Genomic DNA, 12,161 nt, shown 5'->3' on the forward strand with positions numbered 1-12,161 from the left:
GGATCTAGATTAACTTCGTGTTTTGGTTTTGGTTTTGGCAAAACCGCCCTTCGTGTTTTGGCTTTGGTTTTGGATCCCAAATTTTTTCTAAAATCCCTATTTTTTTTGCTAAAATCAAATTTTTGCTTCTTTTTTCCACGTACATTATTATTAATCTCAGTAACACTAATTTCAAGTCATTTGCAGTCAATTTGGACCACCTCACGGGTCACAATATTATTTTCATACACTTTCAAGCAAAGACTGCAGCGACCTGGCTGGATGCTAAGCGACAGAGCAATGACACAAACACACAGCAGTTCCTAGCACAAGTAGGAAACATTGTGACACAGCAGTGTCAGTAAAGAAAAGTGGTGCAAGATGGAATTGTCCTTGGATCATGAAATCAGTTATGTTTCATTTGATTGCCCCACCCGTTCCTTGGATAACTGTGCTACTTCTACAGCTAATACATGGAGATGAGCGCTATGTATTACCGCCCCTTTCCCCGGGATAAGTGCTTTTATCAGACCCAGACCAATCCAGGGTGACAGACAATGCACTAAAATGAGCCACTGTAATTCACAGCAAAAAGCAAGTTCATCACTGAGCTTCGAATCAGCCGCAATTCACAATTCACAAAAAATTATAATACATTTAGGTACCTTTGACGTAAAGTGCAGTTTACAAACACTTTGTGCAATACCGATGAAACAGCAGCAAAGTGGAAGGTAATACATATACACGTCTATTTAGACATCCATGCTTACATTACTTCTGCAAGCAATGTTAATGTTAATAAAACTGTTGTCTTTATACCATTCAAAAATGGAGTTACAGCAGAGGTGTCACTAATTCTGGTCAATTCTTTTACAGTAGTCAAGACCATTGTCAAAATGTTGTGCTGAGTCATCTGCATCATCAAGATTTTTGCAAAGCAACAACAGTATATAGCACATGTAGGTAACATTGGCACACAGCGGTAGCTGAAATGAAAAGTGGTGCAAGATGGAATTGTCCTTGGGCACTCCCATCCACCCTTATGTTGGATCTTAAAAAGGACATGAACACTGTAACAAACCAAGCACTTCAGCGACAAGGAGTGCCACTTTTGAGGCTGATGTGCTTGGTTTGTTTGGGGCCTCACAAAAAAAAGCTAACAATGGGCTTAAGGCACATAAAGTAGCAATGCTGTTAATGAAATCTACTGTGGCAAGATGTTGTTGTCATCATCCACAGCCTCATCCTCACACATTATTAATTCATCACTGCTGGAATGCACCATTACAGAAGTTTCAATATTTTGCTGTAATTGGCAGGAAAGGCCTTCCTAGTGGAAATTGAAGTTCATTTTTATGAACATCCTCTTGTCCACATTTTGAGGAAGTAGCCTCCTACGCCGATCGCTGACAAGGTTCACGTTTGTGCTGAAAACTCTTTCCCAGTACACACTGGAGGGTGGGCTGCTAAGGCAATGCAAAGTGAGTTGGTACATGGGTCTCCAAATTCTCTTTTTTTCCTCCTAGTATGTAAAGGGACTGTCTGATGTGTCTATTTCTATGCTGTCGTGAAAATAATCCTCCACCATCCTTTGGATGCTGATAGTAGGATCAGGTGGAGCTACAGCAGAGGTGTCACGTTTTTTGGTCAATTCTTTTAGACCAGACTAGATGTCTAAATGTTGTGCTGAGTCATCTGCATCATCCCTGGGTCTCTTGGGAAAGCTACATTTTTTTTCCTAGCAGCAGTTGACTGAGAAACTGAAGGAGGAGACGCCGTCCTGTCACGTAACACTTGAGCTGTCATCTTGCTCACCAGGAGCTCCTTGCATCTCTTGAGATCTGGGTCAGTTGGAAACAAAGAGAAGACATAGCTCTTAAACCGAGGATTAAGTACAGTCGCCAAAATGTAGTGATCTGATTTCAAGATTTTGATAACTCTTGGATCCGGGCGAAGCAAATAAAGTACTTGATCTACAAGTCCGACATACTTAACGCAATTGCTTTGCTAAATCTCCTCATTCAGTTTCTCAAGCTGCTTTTCCAAAAGTCTAATTAAGGGAATAACTTGACTCAAGCTAGCAGTCTCTGAACTCACTTCACAGGTGAGTACTTCGAATGGTTGCAGCACCTTGCACAACACGGAAAGTATTCTCCACTGCACTTGACTAAAATACATCCCCCCTCCTTTCCCAATGTCATGTGGTTGGCTTTTCGCTGTTCCATCATCCGCAGAAGCATATACAGGGTGGAATTCCACCTTGTCAGCACCTCTTGCATCAGTTGGTGGCAGGGCAAATTAAATTGCTCTTGTAGCTGTTGCAATTTCCTACATGCTGTTGCTGAATGCCGGAAATTTCCAGATATTTTACGGACCACAGACAGCATCTCCTGCAAGTCCCTGTCATTTTTGTATGCCTCTTAGTAAAGCCGGTGATACACAGAGTAGCCTGCCTCTGAAAAAGGTGACGTACTTGTACATGCTGCTGCTGTTCCTGCTGGTGACGGCGAATCACCAACCCAGTGAACTGTCACAGTCATCTAATCTTTAGTTTGCCCACTAAAGCTTGTCCACATATCTGTGGTTAAGTGTACAATGGATAGAATGGCATTTTGTAGCCCAATAATTAATTTTTTACAAACCTTCTGGTAGAAGTGAAGAATAGCTTTTCTAGTAAAATTGTGTTGTGATGGAATTTGGTAATGGGGACACAAGACCTCAAGTAATTGTCTAAAACCAGCTGCATTAATAGTGGATATTGGAGGCAGATCTAATACTAGCATAGTCGCCATGACGTCTATGATCCGATTTGCGACTGGGTGACAGCTTTCATACTTGCTTCCTCTTGCAAAGGATTGTTTAACAGTCATTTGTTGTAAACTACTAGTAGTCTTCTTCTTGGTCTGCTTCTGGGATGAAGATTCACTCCCAGCAGCAGAAGCAGTGGGACTAACGCTCAAGAATTCTTCTGAGGAATCCAGGATAGTGGAGGAGTCATCTAGCCTTAGCAACTTGGATGCAGGACTAACTCCGATCGCTACTGAGGATATTGATGAGAATAGTGTTGTGGGTGTAGATTGCAGGCATCGGGATCTAGCTGAGGAAGGAACCTTGCTGATGATGGACAGCTTGTTATTTTTTTTAGCATTAGTGTCTGATTTTCCCAACAGCTTGCCATGAACTCAATTGAAATGGCGTAACATAGAAGAGGTTCCTAGATGGTTAAGGTCCCTACCTCTACTGACTGTGGCTTTACAAACGCTGCAAATGGCTAGACAACTGTTGTCAGGATTTGGGTAAAAATAATTCCACACATAAGAGGTGGATTTTTTGGTCATATGCCCAGGCATGACAATAGTCTTCTTCTTATCACGTGCAAGAACTGCTTTCACTGGTGCAGAACTTACACGAACAACATCATCCTCATCAACATCCTCATTAGCACCCTCGTCAGCTACACAAATATGCCCCTCATTCTGTTGCAATTCCAAAGTGACATCCTCAATTTGTGTATTACCGGCTACACTTGAGCTGTTCATGCACACATCTGCAGAAATGCTAAAAGGGGCCTTCTTTATGGGCACACTATCAGACAGGTCAGGATCACGCATAACACTCGTGGATAGACTCTCCTCAGGGATTTGTATCATTTCTGAATCTGAACATACATTGTCCTCTAATGCCTTACTGCTTTCTTCCAGTTTGGCTTTTACACAGAAAAGTATTTTGACACCACTTTTGGAGTCCGAATGACAAGGTCTTGCTTGGTCATGAGTGCCCTTACAAGGAGATGCCTCAGTGACAGTTGCAGAACTAGCACTCATAGAGAAAGGCGAAGGCCTCATTCTTTCCTTGCCACTGTGTGTGTAGAATGGCATGTTGGCAATATTATTTTTTTCTGCAGATAACTTTGCCTGGATTACAGGTCATTTTTTCTTGACCAAGGTAAAAGGTGTTCTTTTACATTTTTGTTTCCCTGACTTAAAAACACTATGCATTTTAACATAGGCTTTAGCAGATGACGTAGAGGGATTACTATCATCATGACTGGTGCCAGCAGCTGCTTGGTGCTCCTGGTCTTCTATGTACTGCTGTGAATCCATTTTGAGAACACAGTACAATGTGACTCCAAATTAAAAACAACACTGCCAGCCCTATTATTTTTATTTCAGCAATGACAATTAGCAATGGAGTAATGGAGCTCTCCTCTTTGTATGTTACCTATATAACACAGTACAATGTGACTGTAGATTTAGAAGACCAACCCTGCCAAACCTATTATTTCTATTTCAGCAATGACAATTAGTAATGGAGCAATGAAGCTCTCCTGAATGTCACTGGAGACTTTAAAGAACACTGCTACACCTCCTCTTTCTTTTCCACCTATGACGCTGCCTAATTGCACTAGAGACTGCCAAGAATTGTGCTACCCCTTCTGTGTCCCTCTATGAAATGGCGCTGGCGCTGAAGGGCGGTACTTATAGAATCCAAAACTCGTGAGATCCTACAACGTAACGATGACGTTTTGCCTCGTTTTCAATTCCGAGGGCTCGCGAAAGTGCCGAGCCAACTCGGCTCAGTAATCGGATCTGCTAAGTTCGGGTGTGTTCGGTTCTTGGGGAACCGAGCCTGAGCATCTTTAATTATAACTGTTAGCAATAACACCTCCTAGCCTCACCAAATGACTAAACTGATGTGAACAATGTATCTCTCTCTTCCTGTTCAACTTTAGTAGAATATAAAATATAGCATGATTGTACTTGTAGTAACATAGAAGTATGTTCTTATTTCCTGCAGCAGATTTCACAGGTACATGTATGGGACCTTTTACTACTAAAGTCCCAAACAACAGATGGGAAAACAGTGAATAATTGCTGATGTTAGTATTAATGTTGTACACAAAGATATGATTACTAAGTGAATAAGCAATTTAATGAAAAGAGAAATTCCAGGGGTAGTGTGAGGAAAGTGGTTATTTTTAAATGCAATTTAGAATATTTTATGCAAGGAGCTCCATATTATGGGGACATTTTTTATTTAGTCCCAAGCATTCTAGGTAACAGATCCCATTTTTTATAACAAAAATAACAAAATTAATCTTATGTCAGTAGTCTTGTCTTACTAATAAAGTGATGTAATGCAGTCTAATTTTGTTTGTGCTTCAGTGCATATATGTACAAGGGAGTGTCTGCCTACAATATACTGTATATTCACAATATACTCACTTATACATTCACAAATTAACATGGTGGGAATAATGCTGGCCTCTGTGTTTTGTACGACTGCAGCTCCTTGGAGCTTGAGAGAAATGAGTATAGTCATGCCCAGTATATTCTCTACTCTCTCATTCTAATCCCACAATAGTAGTCAGCTGGGTATCTGTCTATACTTTCTCACTCTCAAAAAACCTCACAGGCTAAAATCTGTAATGCTGATTTTATGGTATCCACTACACTGTCTTTAATACCGCGTTCACACTACCACTCCAGCAATATCCTGGGTATATGAACCCGGGATATTTCCGGGTGACAAAGCCTCCCACCCTGGCAAATTCCCGGGTCGAACGGGTTCACACTAAACCCCGGGTCTCCCTGGCAATATCAAAAGAGGAGCTTTGATTGGCTCCTCTTGTGATTTTCATTTTTATTTCTAATTTTATATTTTTCAATAATTTTCAGTGAGACCCGGGTTGAAAAACCCATGTCTCACTGTTCAGAGTGGCATCTATCCGGGTCATTCGACTCGGGTAGATGCAGAAGACCCCATTCACACTCAGCCTCAACCCGGGGCTTGTCTAGGCACTAACCTGGGTTTTTGAGGCAGTGTGAACGGGATATTAAGAGGATAGTGAATGGGTTCCAGTGAACGGAGTCACACCTACTTTAGGGTAAGGTAGGGTGAGAGATTCTCCAAGAGTGGTAAGCCCATTAACCAACAAAATTTGAGAGTCAGACCATGATAAATAAACAAAACGTATTTAAACCCCATCACTGGAGCTTATGGCTGTCCCCATAGACCACTATGGAGACAGCAGCACTAGTCAGTTTATTAAACTGCAAAAACCTTTGCTGTTCACAGTAAAGTGATGCCATCTCAACGAAATCTCTCCGGCTTCACTGGCTCCTTCATCTGTGAAAGTGTTATGCGCATGTTAAACTAAACTGGTATTTCATTACGCATTCCTGCGATTTGCAACAGTGCATACTGATTGTTACCGCACTGTGTAGATAGAATAGAAATAGAACCCTAGTTACATAGTTTTCTAAGCAATCATAAATTATCCACCCCTTTCAAGATTATATTTACTTGTAGTGCTTCTTTATGTCAAACTTTTGAGGAGAGAAACAAGCGCACAAGGTTTCTGAATACAAGTCAAAACAGAGTGTGAAAGGCAGAAGTCTGGGGCGTTGACTATAGAGGAGTTAATTGTATGGTGCAGGGCCTGGCAATGTTTTTCTATCAGTGCACCGGCTAAAATCTAGTCAAACCCCGGTGTGCGTGCGTGTGAGTGTATGCCACACATAATTGCCCCCGTTTGTATTATGTCACAGTAGTGCTCCCAATTCAAAGCACACTTCCGAATGCACTGTCCCCCCACCCCCCACCGTCCATGAATCTGAAGCTGGCGGCGGCCGGGGCTTTGGAAGTTAAGCTCAGCGGTCACTGCACAGCATTACAAAAAAGTGCCAGACACCAGTCAGTGATGCCCCCCCAGCCCGGCGCCCTAGGCAGTTGCCTAAAGCTGCCTAATGGTAGCGCCAGGCCTGATAACAGATATGTCTGCTCCATTATCACACTGGGCCCTCTTCACCACACTGCTCTCCCTTCATCACACACTGTGCCATCTTCATCACATTGGGCCCCTTTTTACACTGCTCCCCCTTCATCACACTGGGCCCTCTTATAACACTGGGCCAACTTATCACACTGGGCCCTCTTATCACACTGGGCCAAGTTATCACACTGGGCCCTCTTATCAAACTGGGCCCTCTTATCACACTGGGCCCTCTTATCACACTGGGCCAACTTATCACACTGGGCCCTCTTATCACACTGGGCCCTCTTATCACACTGGGCCCTCTTACCTCTTATCACGCTGCCTTCCATCATCATACCATTCTTTGCTTACCTTTCTATGGTCTTCTATTCTTCTATATTCTTCTTTCCTGCTGCTCCTCTTGGCGAGCTCCTCAATGACAGCATTGGGACGTGATGATGACATCACGTCCGACAGTTAGTGACAGTCCCATGTCGTGAATAGCACCGACCACAACATCTTGTGTACTCCATCCAACTAACACACATGACACACTCTAGCACACTTATGACATGTTACAAGAAAGATAGCTGCAACCTTTTGAATAAATTTGTTCACTAGTGTAATAGTTACTTTTCTATAGGCACAGCGAGTCTCTGAGCCAGAGATGGACAACTTGTATTTGGATATGTGAGCTGGGGAAAGCAACATTAAACTTTTTCCTTTTGGACACTTTGAAAGTTCTAATCTTAATCTCTAACAACATCCAACAAGGGTCATAGCAATATCATTATCAAGTTTGATATGCAGATCACTAAAGGGCGCAATTAGATCAATATATCTTTATTTTAGCCAATATGTGTGTTGATAAAAGTAGGTTTTGGCAAGCTTATCTACTGAATAAAAGAAACAGCACGCTCCTCCCCCCTCCCATAAAAGGTGTGGCTAGCACCACCACTATTGGGGGGACAAACTTTGTTAGGTCCCCCTGAAAAGGCAACTATTACCACTAGGCCATAATAGGCTGGGGACACTCTAACAAGGAAACAGGCAACGTGGGGTCCCCTTGCCATAGTGACCACCAGTCCTAGCCTTCTCCCCTCTGAGAAAACAGTATATTTTTTTACAAACGAACCACATGTACCAGAGCGTCCTGGATGCCAGGACATGTTGTCACTTGAAGCACTACAAGTGCCAGCATGTTTTAGCAGCCATGAGTATGCTGGCGCTTGTAGTTTTACAAGCGCCAACATACCCAAACATTTTAGGGAAGACATTGCTTGCTGGGACCTGTAGGAAAAAAACACTTTTATCTATTTCATAAAACTTTTATTACCCCACGCCCACTGCACCAGGGGTATGTTCATACTTGCCAACTTGTTTTTCTTTTCCTCCAGGAGATCCCAGCGGAGAGGTGAAGGGTAAGGGCAGAGGGAGGGGGGCAGGGAGATGTGAATTGTGTAATTTTGGCCCCGCCCATGACACAATGATGTGAAAGTGTAATTCACAGCAAATCGCGTCATGGAGGTTCCCATCCTGCCTACTTCACTAGGAAGGATGCAGGGGAATGGCCTGCACTCCCAAGAGTCCAGGAGACCTACCTGGAATTCGGGAGAGTGGACAAGTATGGGTATGCATAGAGTCACAGTATTTCAGCACGGAGCTGTTTTCTCACATGGGGGCAGCATTTATTTTGCGTACCCGATTCCCTAGTTGATTCATCCTCGTGCTGAACAGACTCGGGCTGGTGATTATAACTTTTATTTAGTAGTTAATGGAGCTTAATGTCCAGTATTCACAATATGGGAGCTCCTTTTTTGTCTTTGTCTTGGTCTCCATCTAGTAAAAAAAAATGCCCTGCAGTGGTCTGCTTATTAGTTGCTGCTATCACCCTGTGTTTGCTTTATTTATGGCCAAAAAGAAAATGCTGTAGCATAAAAACACATATAGGGGCATATTCAATTAGCTTTCAGGTTACCGCGAATCCTGCACACTATTGCCGTTAATACGCTACCGCATTAACGCAGATTTTCGTACGCAACCCTATGGGCTGCGAACGAAAATCCACGTTATTGCGGTACCGTGTATTGACTACGCGGCCCGTTCCGGCGCGATCCCGCGGACCGGAAAGCTAATTGAATATGCCCCATAGACTATAAACTAACCTTAATGACTTGAAGTACACAAAATATGTTTTTCAAATAATTAAACATACACTTTCTTATTATTAACATGTTACACTATATGAATAAGCAAAACTTTGTGTCTGTTTTACTAACACTTTTGTTTTGTGTACTGTATATAATTCTTAGTATGTTGATGAGAGTGTATTTATAGTACACTAACACAAGTGATCCAGTCTTTGCCGTGGCGTAACAATTTGTCAGTTGAGGGTGGTTTTAGATGTGTAGTGTACACGAGGGTGGAAGTGAAAAAATGTTGCAAAACATAGTACAGTTGGTAAGAAAGTGGCTTAGAATATGAGCAGTAACAAGTCATAATAGATGCATTGCTTGTGATGTGTAGTATTCGAGGCAATAAAGTATAGGTTTGATATGCAGGTTTGTGAATGAAAAGCAGTGTTTTGGGCTGTGGGATGGGGTCCCACATGAAAATCTGGCAACAATGATAGGTTTGGACTTAGTGGTTATAGTTTTTGCTTTTTATAGTGGAGAGGGGAGAGAGTAACAGAGAGAGAGACAGATGTATAGGAGTGCAGGAAAAGAGGTTGTAAATGTGTGTTTACATCTGCTTAACATTGCTCTGTGTGTATATATCTGTGTATTAATATACTGCATACATACCATCTTCTAAGTAAGATTTCACCCCCCGGGAGATTCGGGGGGAAAGTCATGTGACATGGGGCAGGAGGAGGGCGTAGTGACATTTCACGTCACCATAGCCCCGCCCCATTCTTAAAAGCCGAAATTGAATGGAAGGTGCGGAGCTTAATGACGCAATTAAGCCCCGCCCCCTCCATTCACTGCCGTTAATTTCGACAAATTTCGGGAGTTTTGCCTACTCCTCCGGGAATCCAGGAGGTCTCCCTGAAATTCGGGAGCCTCCCGGGAATTCCGGGAGAGTAGGCAGGTATGATATACTGTGTGTGTATTTGTGTACTACCAAACTCAATGGGCCTTGGTTTTACATTGATGCACCTGATCGAATGCCCAGAATACATCAAGATGTCTATTTACTTTATGCTCTTGATAAATGCTTACACAAATTAGAAGTGCTCCTAGGCATGTAGCATACTCTCCCAGGATGTCCAAGAGACTCCCAGATTATGGTGAAACTTCAAAGATTCCTGGAAGTGAAGGTAATTCTCCAGGAATAGCGCTTACTTCCTGGCATGAAGAGCTGGGACGGAACACAATGACACAAATTACACCATCAAGCAGTGTCATCTTAGTAAACACCAAGTAGACAGGAGCGCTATGACAAATTATTGTCATCATACACTTTGCTCCACCCATTTGATGATACAAATGGCAACAAGCCATGTCCACATCTTCTTTTCATACCATGCCTCTACATCTCCTGGAAGTGTGGTATGATAAGTAGGCAAATATGCAGTGCAGAAAGTAGAGGTGCACTGTGCAAAAGGGTAAACGCCATATCAAAGTCAAACCTCTTACATGGTGGCAGAACTACCTTAGGACCAGCCAATACGGTGGGGGGGGGTCAATATTGGACCATCCCCTAATGAAGCCCCTGCTCTGCAGATCCAAACATGTGCAGGGTCCAGCAGTATACCCCTATTTCACTTCCAGTACTACTCAAAATAGCACATGGGGTCCTCTCAGGCGGTTTAACACCCACCCCCCTCAAGTTTTGTTATGGGTCTTGCCAATTGAGTGTTACGCCCTTGCTTCTGCCACTTAAATAGCACTGCTTTCATTACATAAAACAGTTACATTTTTCTCATTTATGGCTTTAATTAATCATCATAGTGAGGGGACATAGGCAATCTTTTTATTATGTGTGTAACACCCCCTAGTGGCGTTTTAGTAAACCCTGCACCCCAGTGAATACAGGAGGGGTCACATGGAGGGCAAATTAGATGTTTGTAAAAAGTGACACAAGCTGGTTGCTATGGTGACAACCCAATCCAGTCTGCTAGTGATTTTAAAGAAGGAGGGGCTGTAGAAACGGGGGGGAAAAAGAGACATACAGAGAAAACAGGGAGAAAAGAGATATGATTTAGTAGCTTGAGCTCTTGGAGAGTGGGGTGGATGCTCCCAGGCTCCCCCGGCATTGCCTGGGAGTGTGAGCGCGGTGACTGCGCAAGGGCAAATACTGTGTGCCTGAAAAGGAGGAGAGTCCCCAGAGCAAAGACCCCTTGAGAGAAGGGGGGAATTGCTGCAAGTAAGCAGCATGCATACACTATGAGATGTAGGAGCTGCATATGTTTTGGAGATAAGCTACACTGTGACTCTTGCTGAACTGTAAGTAGCTGTGGTACTACTATGACCAGGAGAACCTGGTATGTACTGTGATAAAACCAGTAGTGTGGCTGCTAATACAGAGGGGAGAAGTCCCCAAAGAGGGGGAGAACCCCATATCACAAAAGAGAACCCCAAGAGACAGAGGGGAACAGTTTGCATGAAAGAGACCCTAGTAGAGAGGGTTGCTACAAGAGGCATAGTAGCTGAAGTGTCAGAGCCAGGGGCTGTGCGTATACAGAGAGAAGTGTCAGAGCCCAAAGGAGAAATTATCCCCGCAGAGGGAGGAGTGAGCTGCAGTTGAGAGTTACACAGCGTGTGTCAGAACTGCATTGAAAAGAAACTACCTGCCTGTCAGCATCCATGTGAAAGCCCCTGCAGAGGAGGGTGAACTGCAGTGGAGTATGGAGTACTTGAGTGTAAAAGACATGTGAATTATGTAATATTACATCTACAGTCATGCCCAAAAGTTTTGAGAATGACACATGTATTGGTTTTCACAAAGTTTGCTACTTGAGTGTTTTTAGATCTTTTTTTCAGATGTTGCTATGGTATACTGAAGTAAAATTACAAACATTTATTAAGTGTCAAAGGCTTTTATTGACAACTACATTAAGTTTATGCAAAGAGTCAATATTTGCAGTGTTGAAACTTTTTTTTGAAGACCTCTGCAATTCGCCCTGGCATGCTGTCAGTCAACTTCTGGGCCACATACTGATTGACATTCTTGCCTAATCAATGCTTGGAGTTTATCAGAATTTGGGGGTATTTGTTTGTCCACCTGCCTCTTGATGATTGACTGGCCATGGACCCAAAATTTCAATGTTTTGTTCCCCGAGCCAATTAGTTTTCACTTTTGCCTTATGGCAAGGCCTTATGACCTGATGTCAGCTAGTCCTTTTGTGGCAGGACTGAAATGCAGTGGAAGTGTTGTTTTTGGGATAAAGTTCATTGTCATGGCAAAGAGGGACTTTGAAATT

Source organism: Mixophyes fleayi, chromosome 2 (assembly GCF_038048845.1).
Source record: "Mixophyes fleayi isolate aMixFle1 chromosome 2, aMixFle1.hap1, whole genome shotgun sequence".
In the NCBI taxonomy this organism is placed as follows: Eukaryota; Metazoa; Chordata; class Amphibia; order Anura; family Limnodynastidae; genus Mixophyes; species Mixophyes fleayi.